The sequence below is a fragment of the Salarias fasciatus genome, chromosome 9 (assembly GCF_902148845.1).
Source record: "Salarias fasciatus chromosome 9, fSalaFa1.1, whole genome shotgun sequence".
In the NCBI taxonomy this organism is placed as follows: Eukaryota; Metazoa; Chordata; class Actinopteri; order Blenniiformes; family Blenniidae; genus Salarias; species Salarias fasciatus.
This window is the reverse complement of record NC_043753.1, coordinates 9,063,254-9,078,285: the sequence shown is the minus strand read 5'-3', so window position 1 is coordinate 9,078,285 and position 15,032 is coordinate 9,063,254.

Genomic DNA, 15,032 nt, shown 5'->3' with positions numbered 1-15,032 from the left:
ACTGCTGCAGTGTGTCCTCGTGGGGAAATCACACGAGGCTTACGCATCTTTGTCAGAAACATGAAACATTGAAGCCAACACATTTTCTTACAGTGAGCTCCTTCTTTTTCATAACACACAAGTGGTTATTGTCACTTTCCAGCATATATGGACTGATCTTTTACTGTGAGGGAATAAAGGGGGAGCAGAGAGATGCTTATGTTCTCGTGTCATTATATTCAGTGAAGGTTATTGCATCCATAAACATAGAGATACAGCTCTGGTCAAATATATAGTTATTTTGAATACAGTAGCTGTGTTGTCGTTGAGCTCGGTCAATGAATTTCCACTGCGCGATTGAGACATTAGGCAAACAACAAATCAAGGACAGCACACCGCGATGGGCATGAAAGGAGATGAAGAGGAAGAATGTCCGCAGAAAGGCAAAATGCAAACTTTTGTAGACTTCACAGTTCTATTCAGAACTGTTTGGTTTGCACTTGTATACCTAGTGTTGATCAAACTTAGGAACAACACAAAGTATGGCAGAAGTTGTTTGAATGAAATGACAGAGAAATATGGCCAACATGTTGTACATCTGCTTAAACATATATAAGTGATCGTCTTCAATGCAGCATTGTTGGTTTGGAAGAAATATCAGGAAATGTGCATATTCACAATGCGCTGACTGACATACATGATGGTTATCATAAAACTGACATTAAAATAGTTCATTTACTTTTGAAAATGGAGATCTCAGTTATATATCTGTCGCTCATGTCTCAACTGCTGAATTTCCAATATAAGCAAAGTTCTATGTTTTGTAAATTTAATTAACATCATTCTGAACCCTTCTTTTACTCCTTTTTTTATGGATTTATGCATTTCAGCCAGTGTCATTCCAGCATTGAAAGAGCTATCCTTATTATTCAATCAATGTTGGTTTTTATACTTTCATCCAGGTTAAAATAAAGAGAAACATTTAAGCAGTTTCAACTGAACATCATCTTGCAGTGTTTTATTTCACATTTTTAGCTTCTTCCGCTGATGACCTCCCTCATTCCAATTTCACAAGCTAAAATAAATAAATAAGATATAGAATAAGGTGTGACTCACACCTTTTTCTATATCTCGCCCCTTCCTTTCTGCTGCATATCTGATTGCTTTGACCTCTTCATTATAGCTCGACGGTCCGCGGCGGTGTAATCTCACCGAATGCCCTCGCATCCGCCCACAAGTGTCACTCAACAGGGGTCGTGTCTCCAAACTAATTCTCGAATAATGAATAATTGGAAATGAAGCTGTAACCCACTGCCTTTTTGTGTAAACTGGGTCATTTGTAGCAGTTGCCTCTCGTTCCACTTGTGCTTTCGCCTCTCTGTGTTGTTGGGAGTCGAGTATAATGGAGGTGGCGAGAAGAAGCGGCGCCTATTACCGCCGCGAACACTGAGGTGGCAGGCTCTCAATGCGTGATTCAAACTGGAAAATATCAGAAACTGGATTCAAACAAAAAAAAAAAAAAACATTCTGAACAATCTGTCGTTTGGTTTTAGGAAGATGAACACAGCCATTAAAAAAAGTTGCTTCATAAAAGTGTCCTTGTTAGTGGTTTATTTAATGGTTACTCTTGGTAGTGGTTTGAAATGCTTGCAGTCCTTGTTAAAGAAAATCCATAACAATAACCTTTCACGCACAAGGAATTATTTCCTGAGGCTTTATTTATGAAATCATCTGTGTCACTATGAGTGACAACATGTATAAGAGGCCACTGACGCAGAGCTGGTGGCGAATGCATCTGCTGCTTGACCTTGTTTGATCATGATCAACGCGTGGAGGTGACAGCCTGACAGTATGACATTTACCATATTACTATAATAGGAAAAATCGCAAATGCAACCACTTTGAAGACAATTACACTCATCAGAATCATAAAGTTCCCACTTTAAATCTGTCACCATGTGGAGGGATTTGCATATCATCATTTATAGACATTTAACTGCATTTTCAAAGGATACATTTGTAATCTTGTTCAACTTTTATGTGAGATAAAGTTGCTATAAAGTGTGAATCGCTGAGAATGAATGATTCCTTTTGACATTTACCAACGCTATTGACTGAAGTCACTATTTTTTACCAAAAAATTCTCAGAAGTTAGCAGTTTATCACAGATCTTTTGTTGCTTCTTTTCCTTCTTCTCATTGTCATTGGTTTCGCTTCTGGAAGGAACTAAAACATTTCAGAGGATCCTCTCACTTAATGCACACCATGCCGATTGGTTAACTCACATAAAATGTTCTGGACTTCGTTCCTGGTGAACTCTTACCGTTTGTTCACAATTAACACGAGCTCAGGAAAGTTCAGGAAATAAAGCTGTCATCGAGGAGTTGTCGTGTTTCTCATGGTTCAGGTCACCAATTTTTTTTTTTTTCACAAATTCAGTTTCATCTTGAGCATGCTGTTTGCCTTTTTTCTGATAGTTCAATGACAAAATTTTGAAAAAAAAATCTGAAAAAAAAAACCCCTAGGAAATTTCCCACATTAACAGCTGATAACATAATTAAGAGATCTTGAATCAGTTGGGGTGTCTCTCAGGGCTCATGTCTCAGTCCTCTATATTTTAGTTTTAATTGCTTCATATTCGTTTCTTAAAAGGACTTTAAAAACAAGAACAAATATTTCAAAGTCAGAGTTTTGGCCTCCATTGGACATGATCAAATATTAATATTTTCTTTTTCATATTGATAAAATTGAGATATTTTTATTATTTAAAATTTAAAAAAAAAACATTTTGGAACATCTGAGTTTAGATATCACATTTTCAATTGCTTTTTAAAGTTTCAAAGACCAAAACGTTGAATTCACTCTTGTTTACTCACCATTTAACACAAGTTGTTCAAAGATTGTGATTTAGTTGAGGGTAGATAAAGAAAATGAGCACATGAAATTTGACATAATATCAGCTGGTAACCTCACTGAAGGATCTTTAATCAGTTGTGGTGTTCCTCTGGGTTCATATCTTGGCCTTCTATACTTTAGTTTTAGATCATCCAGATTCACTCCTTTAAGGAGCTTCAACCATTTATTTATTTATCTATTTATTTTTTACAAACTAAACAAAAACACTCTTTTCAATGTGTAGCTCAACTTAACCAAGTGCAAACATTTTGACTGAATTAACCATTCAAATATTCAAACACTGATCCAAAATCGGAAAAGAAAAAAAACAAATCCAGAATGGAAACCATTGCTAATAGGGCTCATGTCAGTGTGATCACTGAAATCAAAAATATTTTTCAGTGTACCCTCCTAGCATCAGACATATGTTTTTCTATTTATGCTCTTTTTATTTGTACAATTCTTTTATGTGACATTGATGTCTGATGTGAACGACTGTCAGTCTGTTTCAGTTCCTCCTTTTCTGATCTCGAGTACATCTTCCTTTTTAATCACCGAGTTCTCCGGGGTTCCGCTTTAACTCCACTCCTTAATGAAATGAATAGATTTTCGAAAATAACTTTCTCAGCCTGTGCATCATCATTATGATGAACCGTGCTAACACACCAGCCACCGGATTGCCCTTGAGACTTAGCAATCCTGTAATCTATCCTAAAAAGAAGAGGAATGTAACAGAGGCTCACAGCCATTTTTTTCCTCCAGAGTATCCACCCCAGGAATACCCCTGAGCCAGGAAGGCATCTGGTGGAGGAGCTTAAATCCATCCAGCAGCTCCTGTCGGTGCAGCTCCCGACGGGCTGTGCACAAGTCTCAGATAGAAATCCACACCTTTAAAGCACCTGGGAACTTTACATCCTCACTCATAAATTCCCCACAAGCAAACTTTCTTTGGGAGAATTGCATAGTCCAAAAACCAAGGTAACTGTTTGTAAAACTGAAAATGCAAAAAAATTATATGTTTTCATTTGAAATGTTGTAAAACGTATCGTGGTGCTCTGGTTTAGGTTAGGAAGGTTAGATGGCTCCCGACCTATAGTCCAACATTATATTTTCTCTTCAGCTCATCACATCTTAAAAGCTTGAGATACTTCCAATCTAATTTTGATCTAATTTTCATGAGGATCATTTCATCTGTTTACATTTTTGCTCCACTGAGTTGCTCTCTTGGATCAGTCCTGATTTTAGAAAGTGTCATCGCCTCTGCTCTGTAGTTAAACAGCAGTTGGGTGTGACCAGGTCATCTTCATTTAAACTCATAATGAAACCAGCAGTTAGTTATTAGAGCCACAGATGCTCAAAATGAGGAATATCTGCCTTTTCCAGTCAGACATTGTGTAAATGTGTCAGGCATCCACGAAAGATGTACCAGCTTTTCTTTTCATATCTGCGAGGATACGTAGAGACACTCTGATCCATCCCTCCCTTTTAGAGTTTCACAAAAAGAGGCTCTTGGATGAACATCCATTTTTCTTTCTCGCTCTGTCTCCAAGAACATTTGTAGAAAATTCAGCATTCCTTTACATAATTTCTGTCAGGTGGCTCATTCTTTAGCACAGGTCCCTCACCATCCTCATCCTCTCTGTCACTGCTAACAGTAACCGGTTGCTCTTTTTCTGACCTCAATTCATTATCAGCCTCCTCTGATTTTGATCTCGCTGTATGAGTTACCACAGATTTTCTTTTTCAAACCGTCACACCAACTGAAATCAACACTGATACCAACCGAATCAGATCCAATATCGACCTGCGCTGATACCCATCCAATATCAAGTAAAAATAATGATGAAAGCCTATAAGAGAAAGTTATTCCAAAGTGATCTGATCCGATACTGATCCAATCCAGTCCGATTTTTGACCTGATTCGATCTCATACCCACCCTATACCTTTTGGATCCAATACGATCAGTTACCAAGTCAAACCAATGTAAGCGATACCAATACCAACCTGGTACTTAAAAAAAAAAAAAAAAAAAAGAATGAAAAAATAAGCTCTTGAAAATCATGCAACCAAGTTCATATTTCAGGAAAAATGCACCACACAAGCTGATCAAAAAAAACTGTACAATACCATGTTGCCGGAGAGGTTGGAAAGTTGTCGACCTGCTGCTTCCAGGTGGAGAAACTGAATGACAGACCATGAAATTATTAGACTTTTGAATAATCTCTGTGTGCCATGTTGCATGGAAACTGGTCTTTGGAAAGAGTCACAATCATCTTGTTAGAATTCAGTGTCAAACCTGAATAATTTGTAAACAGTCTTGAAAAGTCAGACAGAAAATGTCTGAGCAAGGCCTAATTTAGGTGAAGTTGTGTTCAGGTTGTATGTTGGGTCTTTAAAGATTTATTGATACACACATATTAATTTAAGGATGAGACATTTGTGGGATGAAGCAGCACAGCTGACTATGTGGATATTGTTCGCATAAAAGTGTGCTATATAAAATAAAAGTCAAAAGTTTTCTCAAATCAAATTCAGCTCATTAATCTTGAAGGCACAAGGCAAAACACAACCCTTCGTGACCATCTTAAGTGAGCCATACGGCATGAGAATACAGTATATTTTCTTCAGACACGAGCTCCCGAATATCTTTGAAAATCCCACAATTATTCCCTTTGTTCCCTCCTCTCTCTGGCATTTGTTCAGGCTCCCTAGGTGGCAGCTATAAATCTAGCAGGAGTGTAAAGATTGAATATTTTTATACCTGCACGGTCCGTTAAAATGACCCTTTTTTTTGTATGCCAGCGCCGGATAACAGCCAGCTGTACGTAACAATGCACCACAGCAGACATTCAAAGACGTCTGCGGTGTTGTCAGGGAAGCCACTATTTGAGAACAGCTCTGCTCGATACGTCACGATTTGATATCTCCGAGTATGGCAAGTTTTCAAAGAGAAATAGTAAGACGGAGAAGAAGGCTGGCAGCCCCGAGTAGAGAAAAGTGAAACCTTCACCATAATGGGGGAGGAAAAAGATCGACAGTTACCGTGTCACCACTTGTCAGAAAAAGGAAGTGGAGGTATGCTGCGGAGCCTGAGTTGTTCTGAAGTAGTTTTACATGCTACTTTCTGCTCACTGTCGGAGAACACTCGGGAGAAAGGAAGGAGTTCAATAAAGGATGTAGGACTGCTGGCCCGAGCACCTGATAAAAGAGGGAAAACGGAGCTGTGGTGGAGTTGTCAGGCCACCATTAATTATTCTCAGCTGCAGTCTTTTTTCCAGGGTTTTTTTTTTTTTTTGTACTTACAGTACACAGAATGGAGCAAGGCCACATTCAATGTCTTATATGGGGGATTTTTCTTGTTTTTTTGTGTTCTATTAGACAAGTTGGGTATTTTAGGGAGCCCACTGAGGCAGACCATGCTTTAAATCTGAGTGTAGGGAAGTACTAAAGGCATTTCAATTATCATAGATAAGGTGAGACTGACCTCTGAAACCGTACACATTGTCTCCATTGATAAAAAAAAAAAAAAAAAAAAAAAAAGTGCAAACCTGCTCAGTTTTTGGCAGAGATGATGCTGGTAATGTGGAGTGAGTTATTTCCTCAACTGGCCCCCCATGACTTTTACTTATGGATTTTTTTCCCCCAACATATTTTCTGTATTGTAGTCAGATGTTCATTTTGTTGAATTGGCATGTACTGCCAAAAGAGAAACTCATACACACCATAACAAAGTTCTGCTTACCTGCTGTGTTTCCCAACTTCCAAACCGAAGCAGTGTTTGCTCACTAGATAAACAGAGAATGTGACACAATGCAATGATCATGTGACCAAATCAGGTTGATGAGGACAAAACGCACTGTGATGTGAAAACTATTTATTACTTTCCTTTGCACTGGAGATGAAATAGCAAAGATAATATTTTTCACATTATTCCAAAAAACGATTACTGGTGTGTGCGCTGGAGTTTTTCTTGTGAATGCTTTGAATCAGTAAATGGAAGCAAACCAGTTGCCTCATTGCCATGCCGCAGTCACAGCTCCATCACATGACGTCTGTGTTTTCATTCCAGCTGAGAATACTTATCCACCTTTTTTTTTTTTTCTTTTTTCTTTACATCATTGTGAAGAGCTTTCCCTTTGAACTGCAGAAGACCCTTTTTATGGACACAGTATCTCCCCTACAGGCTGCCTCTGTTAACAAACAACTTGTGCAGCATGAAATCTTTCTAAATCCCTAAAATCTCTCCATTGTATCAGATCCAGGTCTTTTTTCACTGTATAACCAAATATAGAACTAACTGCATGCCGATCCTGACTCATCCATACATGCTGCTGATACAGTGCTGGATGATGCAGGTTTCAAACCATAGCCAGGATAATTTTTTTTTCCTCCAATATTCAGCTTGTAATCATGTTTTGGTGTTTGCGGCTCCTATAAAACAAATGCAGGTCAGATGAGGAAACCTCTCCAGACTGAGAGATTACTGCTTTATATCCGCGGAGTGAAAGGGCTGCAGTGGTTCAACGGGAATGATTTGCATGGGATTTTCAACCCTGCATTTGTTAAACTAGATTTTTGCTGGCGATAACGTGACAAAACAAACAAACCCTGAGCAAGGAAAGAAATGACTCAGCATTCCTCACTTATTTTATCTAAACTGAGAAATACCTGGGCCGAAGGGGGGAAAAAAAAAAAAAAAAAGTTTTGGCAACAATAAGAGATACTGCACTGAAATATGAAATATTTCCAAGACTGAAAAAAAAAATACAGGCAAAAGGAGGTAGAATTTTCAAAATGATTTGTGATTAGTGGTTTATTTTGTGGTGGGTGTGTGTGTGCTGGCATGATGTGAATTTCACTAAACGACCTCAGGTTAAAACTCAATAGAAGATTAACTTGATGTGACGAGGATGAGGAAGTAAAGAGTCTTAAGTACAGATATGGGTTTCAAATGTAGACAATGAAAGAATAACAGAGTACAGATAAATGCAAAACTACTTTATTACAGTGACATGAGTTTCCACCTCTGCCCCTGACTGACTTGTTTTAAGGTTATCACACACCCTTGACCTGTTCCTCCATCCAGTGTTAAAAGTGTCCATATTTTGTAAAATTCATTGTTATCATGGTTGTTCTAAATCCTATGTTTAATCCTATATTTCATATTTTAGATAAATTCAGTGAGAGATTTATCCAATGTCCAAATATCGTTACTAGACATGGTGAAATTTGAATGATTTGGTAAAGTGAAGGTGTTCGAAAAGATGGTTAGTTGGTTCGATTTTTTGGACAATTGCATCCATATCATGAACATATTCTAAAGCTGAGCTACTGTTATTTATAGTCGCTGAGTGCCGTCTTCTTGGATCGTATGAAACGGCACAAAAGGGAGTCCATTTACACTTTAAATACATTATAATCACGCTGTGACTGACATTTCTTCTCCATGAGAGGGGAGTTAAGCTTTAATTCTATTTTTTAAAATAGTAGATTATGCTTGCAAGTTCATTTTGAAAACTGCCATCACTTGTGAATACAGAGATATGAAAACAAGGTCAAATGCATAACATTACACCTACACATTTGTCAGGAGGGTGTTAAGAAAAACAATAAATCTGCTTGTCAACATTTCCATTTTTTTCCCCTTTCTTTTCAAGTCAGGAATGAAATACGATCTATGCTAACTTCTTTTAAATCCACACATTTCTTTGTTGTTTCACAAAACGCTACAGGCGTGAGACCTCAGATTCCATAATGATTTCCTTTTTCGAGCCGCCTAACCTACACACGGCGCGCCATGGCACCACTGTTTGCACATAATCCCCAAGAAATCGACGTAAATGCAACAATCTTGGATGAACTGCGGTGTCAGACGGAAGGCTCTCCCATAAGCCGGCGCGTCTGAGCCGAACGCATCCCTCTCGTGTTACCACGTCCCTGTAGGGTTAATCCCACTGGTTGGAGGGAATAATAGAATTAATTAGTGGAATAATAACACTGAGTGGGAAAATGTCTGCCGCACCGTCAGAGTCAAGGTCAAAGTATTTAATTATCATGACGGGAAGTGTGGCGAGAGCACGAGGAACGAACTCGGCGACACGCGGAACCAACGGGGGTGAAGGACTTGAAACAACAACTCATTGTTTACAAGAGACAAAAAGCAGCGAATGGCTTTATAATAAACAGCTTCCTACCACATATGCTGCGTGCAGCCCATCCACAGCAGCTTCACTGCACAAAAGAGTGAAAAGGCTTTACGTAACGTGAAATCCACTCAATGAGTAATGACAATAAAAAGAACATCTGGGTTCTCCAGTGTCCTCCAGATATCTTTTTATGGCTAAAAGACACAAACAGGGTAGAAACATGAATGGGATCATTCAACATGGTTTGACCAGAGAGTCTATGAACTGAGTCTGGATTCTACTATTAATATTATCTTTGAAAATCGCAATCATCAACATCAAGATAGTTGATTTCAAATTGTGTGATTGGTCGACCTGATGGAAAGCTACGTGTTTTGTGAATGGCCAATATTCCTGTTGCTGGCCGAAGGGCACTGGGGAAAAAAAAAAAAAAAAAAAAAAACATTCGCAGCCAGAGACTGACTTAATTAATGAATGTTAAATGTATAGTTATATGTTACAGATAACACTGAGTACAGTAGGCGACGGTTCCAGGGTGGTTCCAAGACGGTTCCTGCCGCTAATCAGTGCCTATAGGCGGTCGAGGTCAACGAGGCGTCCACTCTTTATATGTCTATTTTTGAGACCACAGTAATATCACCACAGGAAACATCAGTGCGGGGTCGCTACAAAGCTAACATTTGTATCTGTTACTGTTGTGTTTATTGTCAGCTGGCACGGAAAAAAAAGTTCTGGCCAGGCCACTGGTCCGGAACAGAGCTGCCGTCTGGGAAACCTTCTGAACCTGGCCCTGGGTATGATAGAGGTACATTTAGAAGAGTGAGAGTATAGTGGTAAACTTAGTATCAATCATTCATTTTTTCCTTCTAAACTCTTCATATATGATGTTATAATTAGACATCCTTGTTTGTTCTTTTTTTTTTTTCTCCATAGGAGTTCCTGTTTGTCCTGAGAAGCTCGCAGGCTGCAGGTTTTTGAAGGAGCTGGCAGCTGGCAGGTTTGTAATCAGGAGCCTTCCTCTCCGTGGAGGCATGCAGGAGATTAGGAGAGTCTGAAGGAGGAGCTGGAGTGGGCCTGGGACATGCTGCATGGATCACAGACCGTCCAGGGACGGGCTTCTGACTGGCTTTGGGAGGAGGTGACAGGGAGGAAGTCCCACTCAGGACAGCATCAGACCAGGAGGATCAGTGGTTCACTAAAACAACACATTTATCTAAAAATGAACCTGATGGGTTTTTAATAACCATCACATATATAAGAACTATTCCACTCATTTATCAGCACTGACACCATTATTATTGTTATTGTTACATATACTTAAAGTAAAGCTCATTCTAACCTGGAATTCTTCATATTGGCATGCCTACAAACATATTATATGTTACCTCTGTATGTGGATGTAGTTCACACTTTTAACAGCTTCTAAATGAATGTTTTCCTCCTTCCATTAGTTATTATTGATTGATTCACTGCTTTTCTTCTTTCAAGTCCTTGACAAAATGCATACAAATTGAACAGAAAAAGAAAAAAAAAAAGTTGTATCCATTTATTATCACTCAAAAGGGATTGAGGGGAGTATTGATTAATCCCACCCCTAGAGTTCACCTCACCAGTAACCCAAGCAACAAAACATTACTCACTGCTATAACTCAATGCTACAACAATCACATGTTAACATTACAGTCTGAACATATTCTGTCATTATACTGGGACGTGACCAGGTGTTTCATATAACAGCTTGAAACGGTGGATATTTTGGTCAGTTCTTGTGATCAAAATCCAGGTCTCACTCTACATCGAACACAAAAACTTTTACAAATGGTGTGGAATTAGGCATAATGAAATATCTATATCCTCTGGTCATGAACTCTACCGAATTTGAGTTTTTGTGTGTCTGGTTGGTTTAAAGATTTCCAAACATCATTATCTTAGTCTTATTTGTATTTAATGATAGTTTATTACTGTCCATCCATTTTTCAGTTTTTATTTCCTTGTTTACCTGCCTGCACGTTCACTGTCATTTTTATTTCAAAACAAAATGTTGGTGTCATCTGCAAAAAGTAGAGGTGGCGGTGAAACTAAATATGACATCGATGTAAGTATTGAACAGTTTTGGTCCCAAAACAGACCCCTGGAGGACACCACAAGGAATTATCCTGATGAATTCAGTCCCATTTTGACATACTGCACCCTTCTGTTAACTTCTTAACTAGTCTTAGGCAACACCCCGAATGCCATACAGTTTAAGTTAAGTCAGCAGGATTTAATCATTTTTTTTAATTGTTATTTCTTGTTTTCGATGGGTGTTTTTTTTCTTCTTTTTATTTAGTTATTCACTTATTTATTTACTCATTTCTTTCCTTATTTTCATTTATTTTTTCTAGGGCGGGGTTGGTCCAATGCATCAGTGAGTTCTACCTTTTCTGACTTCTGCATACTTCAATCGCTGCCAAAAAATAGCTAAATGCAGAATTTAAAATCAGCACATCAAGCAACAGCATATCATATTATTCCATTATTGTCTGTTTTAAATGGCAAATACTCCATCACTTTAATGAACTTTTTTTTTTTTTTAAATATCCATGGGTGTTTAAGAATGAAAAGATTTCAGCAAAATGAGCATTGTTAAGAAAGACCGTATGTCCTCCCAGGGATTATTAACACACTTAAAAATGCATTTATGTTTCCTCAAACTAAAACTGCCCCCTATGCGTCAGGAAAATATCCAGATGTAGGCACCACTCTGTACTTTTACCTCCATTCTGAACACACACTGCAGGCTTGTTTTTCTTTTTTTCCTTTTTCAGGAAGTGATGTCGATTGAAGCAAAAAGGCTGCGCTCATGGAGAAAGATCTCGGCCTTGACTCCTGCAGCTTGTTTTTCCCCCGCCATTTGTCTTCCAGGCCAATAAAGAAGGCACCAAATGGACAAGTTAACAAGGTTAAAGACCCCCCGATTTTCATCGGAGAAAGTCTTTAAAGGAAATCTGTGGGAATTGAGCCAATGAGGAAATCAATAATAAGTGATGAGATAAAAGGGTCCTCCTTCAGTCTGGATCATAGAAGCATTACAGTGCATGAATATGAGGTGGATGAGGCAGCCGGGCGGCCATGCAAGGTGTCAGTTAAACAGTGAGTCAAATCCAGCACGTAAAGCTAACAAACTGCAGCGTCGCTCAGCCTCTCCACAGGCCAGAAAGACCTTCTGCTGCTCTCCAGGCTCTTCGCCTTCTGACTTTTGCCCTCAAAGCCTTCTCAGACAATTATAATTTGAAGCTTGCTTGGGGTTTGCGGCGTGCACACACAGGAAATAAAGCACCCAAGAGCAATACAGGCGAGAAAAATGACCACGCTAGTTTCTGGATCATGCGTCTTCTCTCCACTTGTGTCCAACATTTCTCCACTGCACAGAGTACTTGAACTTAACGGAGTCAATGCAATCATTGGATACTATTTTATTTCCATTTAGGGAAATAAACCTGGAGCATGCACATGTTTTACCCACATGCGATGCACTTATGCATCATGGAGGTTATCACACTTCAATTTGATTGCGATTTGTGAAGCTATGAGTAGACATTGTGTTCTTTGTTACTAGCAGTTACCTCACAGATCACGGCGCGTTCAAGGTTTGCCGACATATTTCACCGGATACAAGGGGTTGAAAACATTCATCCTCGACTTTTTACTTGAGGAAAGGCTGACAGACACACCCTCTCTCACTAAAATTCACTTTTCGAATAAAGTGTGCATTCAATGCACCGTTTCTGCAGAGATGCTAACTGAAGCAGCTTTTAGCTCAATCTATTGAGTGAATCAGTCACTGGAGTGACCCATGCTGTGTTGACTGTTCAGCTAGTGTGTCACAGCAACACAATAACACAACAAAAAGAGTCACTTCAACAGAAAACCAGTGATTGTCAGTGACTAGTTGAGAAGAGACTCTAATTGAGTACTAATTTTCAGCGATTTGCACCACACTGTGCGGGTGGAAAACTGACTCTTTCACATCATATTCATTCTATTTATGCATCAAAAGGTTTTCTCCACTTCACTGTGATACAATCAATATTTGTATCTGTATGCAGATTTTCTTCCTCTTCATACAGAGCAGTTAAAGGTAAACAAACAACAGGTCATCGGCGTATGAAGAGGGAGGACTCCACGCCGCCCGAGTCTTTCTCCGAGCCCTGTTTTCAAGGCTCATCAGTGCACAGCTTGCGGCTCTGGGGGTGGTCAAGAGATGCACGCTGTAACAGCGTGTAAACGGGACGCCACCACTTCAGGCTGGAAACAGTTACGACCAGTCGAATCCGCTGCTGTCGCTCCCTTTCAAAAAGCAGTGGTTACAGATGGAAGAGGAAGAACCTGCGGCAGGAGCGCGCGCCATCACGAGGACGATTGTAGAAGACATAAATCCGTGCAAGAAAGGGATAGCGCGTTGGTTTGTATTGGTCCTTGGAGACCACATAAAAACTGGATGATGATGTGGGGCAAAGAGCCACCGTTTGGCCGGAGGATGGCGAGCTTCCGCCAGCGTCTTTTAACCGGTCAATAAAGTCTTTATGGGGAAACGCCGCCCTCATGATCCACCCGAATACATGTTTTTACAACATATGCAGAAAACCTTCAATTTAACACAATGACAGGTCATTTTTTTTTAGTAAAATTGAAACTGTACAGTAAGCTGTGATGTCCTCACTGTTCAATGTGAAACTGGTTGATTTCTCACAACAGTTAAACACAACACTTAAAACACTGGATGCGTCATCGGAAACACTTCTTCAATCAGCTGATGCTGATGATCATCATCCCATATAAATCTGGATTAAAGCAGTGTCTTGCTGTCGTTCCTTCTTTTTTTTTTTTTTTTTCAGATGAATTGACAGAAAGCAGTTCACTGGAACTCATTAATGGTATCATAGGCGCACAATTCATTTCATAAATATGTTCTTACTCCTTTTGAATGCGAAAGAAAAGCTGTGAACAGTTCAAGTTATATACTATTTAGAGCTGTTTATGCAGCTGTTCATAACTGATATTTGCACACTTAAAAAAACAACCCAAAATAAAACACTATGTGATGTTCATTTAGAGAGAAACTGCAGAAGCGATCAAAACGGTGCAGTAAGCATGTTTGGGCCATGAGTTAGCACTGTTGGCTGTTTTTGTAATGAAACCACACAGAGAGAACAATGCACTCTAAACATTAACAACAGTGAGTGCGCTGACGTTTGTAGTTGGATTGCTTTAACGGGTGACTCTCAGCTGTAAATCTACCAAGTCCCAGGAGACACTGAAGTCATGCCACGATGGAGGCCGCCGCTGATGGAAGTGCCAATCTATTTGTGCATGTGCAGAAAGCCTATTCACTACGCCCGTGAATCACACGTGTAGTTGCAGAGTATTCAGAGTTGCATTTTCTATATGGAGACAAAGTTGGAGCATTTTCATAAAGTTGCGTTGTCCCACGTTTGTAAGGGGTGTCTTTGGAAAGTTTCAACTTCATTGTTGTTTCTAAAAACTTGTGTTTTCAGCGGCTCACCGTAAACACTTTCAGGTAAACAGGGCCTTAGAGGCAACATGAGTGGACTGACTTCAACAAAGTTTTGTGGCACTGGCACTATATTATATTAAAAAATCAGATTTTAATTGAAAATAATGTCCCTGTGGGGGATTTCAGATTTACATTTCTAGCTTGTTTGAAGGCACATCTCCATAAATGCGTAATTACGTTAATTTTACCTGTCATTTTCAGAGCTTTGCCTGAAGAAGCACAATTACTTGGCAACCTCTATACCTCAAAGCCCTTCAAAGGGAGTGAGAGATTCAGCCTGGAGCTGTGATGTTTGACAGAAGTGGGTATTTTAGGAGCTCTAATGGAAGACATTGCCACGTTGCCATGTGGGAAATGCAGGATCCAGCAGTTTTGGAGCCTGAATCCTACGAGGAAATAAAAAAGAATCTTTCAGCATTCTCCGCTTTTATTCTCCCCACTCTATTATAAATCT